Raw genomic sequence first — 3,797 nt, forward strand, 5'->3', positions numbered from 1 at the left:
GGAGAACCAGGCTCCCCTGTGGAGCTCGATTCCAGGACCCTGGGATCATGACTTGAGCTGAAGACAGACACTTAACCAACTGAGCCACCCAGGCGCCCCTCAGGAAGCCTTTAAAACTGACATTCTGAGCCTCCCATTCTCAGTCAAATCAGTTTTGAAAGGCAGAACCCAGCAAGCTATAGTTTTAAACTCTTCCTTTGTTTTTTTTTATGTACAAAGAGGTTTTTGAAATATTCTTCCACCCCACTGTCCTGCAACTCTCCTACTCTTTCACAAACTGGTTAGCAAGGTCTTTGAATCACAGAATTATGTTTTATGTATCAAAAACTTAGCTACTTACGCATCAGTATAAAGAAGTTGTAGTAAATGGTAACCTGGAGGAAATGATCTCAAGTTCAGCTTTGTCAATCAGAGACTTAAATGAAGCATGTGATTGGAAGGCATAAAGAAGTAGGTAACATACAAGAAACAAAAAGTACCACTATCAGATTAAAAATTAAGTGTGTAGCATGGAGAATTGAAATTAACAATGAATTTGAGAGGATTGCTGTGGTAAGCTGAATAAAAGCCCCCTAAAACGTCCACTTCATAATCCCAGAACCTGTGACTATTACTTTATATACAAAAGTGATTTTGCAGACATGATTAAGGATCTTGAGATGGGGACATTATCCTGGATTATCCAGGTTGGCCCAGTGACATAATCACAAATCCCCTGAGAAGGAAGCAGAGATCACTATACAAGATCAGGCAATGTGATGATGGAAGGAGAGATGAGAATGATGTGGCCACAAGGCAAAGAATGCTTGCCGGCAACTCCCAGCAGCTAAAAGAGGGAAGGAATGGATTTTCCCCGGGCTTCTAAAAAGAACCAGGAAACTAATTTTAGCCTAGTAAAACTGATTTCAAGCTTTAGACCTCAAGAACTATTAAGAAGAAATTTATATTAAGTCACTAAATCTACTACAGCAGACTTCAAAAATTAATACAATCCTAAGGATTATCTCAAGAATTAGAACCCAAGATCTGCATTTGTTTATAAAATGACATTTAAGAACCCAGAAGCACCAAATATTTAGGGCACCTGGGTGGCTCAGTCAGTTAACCGTCTGCCTTCAGCAGGGTCCTGGGATCGAGTCCTCCCCTGCTCAGTGGAGAGTCTGCTTGTCCCTCTCCCTCTGCCCCTCACCCCTGCTCGTTCTCTAATAAAATTCTTTTTAAATCCATTTAAAAACCCAGAAACACCAAATATTTTTAAAGTGGTTTAAATATTACCAAAATCAAGAAAAGCATAATTTTTCTCTATACACACCTGATTTTAAAAACACAATGACAGGGGCGCCTGGGTGGCTCAGTTGGCTAAGCATCTGACTCTTGGTTTTGGTTCAGGCTGGAGAGATTGAGCCCCAGGCTGGGCTTAGGGAAGAGGCTTGGGATTCTCTCCCCCTCCTTCTCCTTCCCCCTCTGCTTCCTCCCTCCCCCCTTTGCACATACATACACACTCTCTAATAAATAAAATCTTAAAAAAAAAAAAAACACAACACGATGACATTTTTGGGAGCAGTTAAGTAGGGATGTCCCACAAAAATCAAAAGGATTCTATTAAATTACCCAAATTGGATGAAATGGGTATATCATTTGTGATAGTGACCATACCCACCATTTCCTCATCTCAGGAGTTTTGTTGTTCCTTTGACTCCCCTCAGTCTATCTGAGGGAGAAAGAGGAAAAATATGAGGACACAATCCTATATAGTTCCTACTTGATTTAACCTCTTACTTTAAAAAACATGTATAAAGCATTTTTAAAAAATAACATTTCCTTCTACGCACTAACACTAAGGAAAATCCAAAATATTAAAATCAGCAAATACAGAGATGTAGAAAATTTTCACATAAAGCATACTGTGTAAGAATATTCCTTTGGGGCGCCTGGGTGGCTCAGTCATTGGGCGTCTGCCTTTGGCTTGGGTCGTGATCCCGGGGTCCTGGGACTGGGCCCTGCATCAGGCTCCCTGCTCGGAAGGAAGCCTGCTTCTCCCTCTCCCACTCCCCCTGCTTGTGTTCCCTCTCTTGCTGTGTCTCTGTCAAATAAATATCTTAAAAAAAAAAAAAATTCCTTTGACAGTGTCACAAAAGGCAGTGAAAATCCTACAAATCCATAACAAACTCATTTTTAAGTCAATTTCTAGTTGTCGTACAAGATACAGATGGCCCTCATGAGATCCACCCAAAATAGAGTGGTAAATACACTATTAATGGAATTTTTTTTTTTTAAAGATTTTAAGTAATCTCTACACCCAGTGGGGCTGGATCTTAACAACCCCAAGATCGAGTTGCATGCTCTACCAACTGAGCCAGCCCAGGCACCCCCACTGTTTACAGAATGATAAATTGCTTTTACCAAGGTTTATAGAAGAAATACAGAACAGGATAAAATGCTAACTTCATTTTAATAAATGAATAGTTTACTAATTTTGAATGTTGATGCTGTAATTAATCCTAGGATCAGTATGAGACACTTGAAATACTACCTTCATGGATGTAAGTTCAGAATGTCAATTGCATTTATCTTTTGGAAATTTAGGTTATCATCAAAATTTAGTATTCTCTGCTAAATTACATTAGGTTCTCACATTTGATACAGTTTTGAGTACTATAAAATGTAAATAGCAGAAAAATCAAACAGCCCACATAAAATATCCAGGTATTCCCCAAATGTTAAGAGTGAAACTCCCAGTTAAATTTTTTGGATGAGTAATCTAACCCTCTAGTGGATTCACTTGGTAGTTATCTGATTTGATTGCGTACACTACACTAACAATGCATTTTTCAGAAACCACATTTGGATCTTTAGACCATCTCATATACGCTGTTTTGTTGTACAAAACATCTGTAGTGGCTGCTTAGTTAACAATTAGCTGCATTCAAGAAATGAAAATCATCTACTTTTACTAAAACATTTACATAGCATAGAAAAACACCAAGAAACCTTTTAACCACATTCAACAAGTATTCAAAAAGGTATACAAAGCGGAGCCTGGGTGGTTCAGTCAGTTAAGCGTCTGCCTTCCGCTCAGGTCATGATCCCAGGGTCCTGGGATAGAGTCCCGCACTGGGCTCCTTGCTGGGCGGGGAGCCTGCTTTTCCCTCTCCCTGCTACTTCCCCTGCTTGTACACTCTGTCAAAAATAAATAAAATCTTTTTTTTTTTTAAAGATTTTATTTATTTATTTGAGACAGAGAGCATGAGAGGGAGGAGGGTCAGAGGGATAAGCAGACTCTTGCTGAGCAGGGAGCCCGATGCAGGACTCGATCCCGGGACTCCAGGATCATGACCTGAGCCGAAGGCAGTCGCTTAACCAACTGAGCCACCCAGGCGCCCCATAAATAAAATCTTTAAAAAATAATAATAATTTATGGAAAAAGTTTTAACTTTTGGATCTATGTTGGATAATCAAAAGTGCAGCCTAACTTCCTTACTGCACAAAACTGAGTTTTCTGTACCTCTCTTCTTAGAAGATTTATTGTATAAATTCTTTGCTAGGCTAATTTTTTAAAATATCACTTAGATACATACATGTGTATTTTCAAAATTCTGTACACAATATTAAGAACAGTAACTTTCATTTAGGTCTTACCTGGTACAGTGACTCAATTTCATAGTACAATGAGTATGAATGAGATGTCAGTATGAATACAAAAGCAAGCCTACAAACTGATGTTTTCTTTTTGGGTTTGTTTTTGGTTGGTTGGTTGTTTTATGATCAGTTCCAAACATAGTACAGGGAAAATGGAA

Source organism: Leptonychotes weddellii, chromosome 3, assembly GCF_054177405.1.
Source record: "Leptonychotes weddellii isolate Sample4059 chromosome 3, ASM5417740v2, whole genome shotgun sequence".
NCBI classification, from domain to species: Eukaryota; Metazoa; Chordata; class Mammalia; order Carnivora; family Phocidae; genus Leptonychotes; species Leptonychotes weddellii.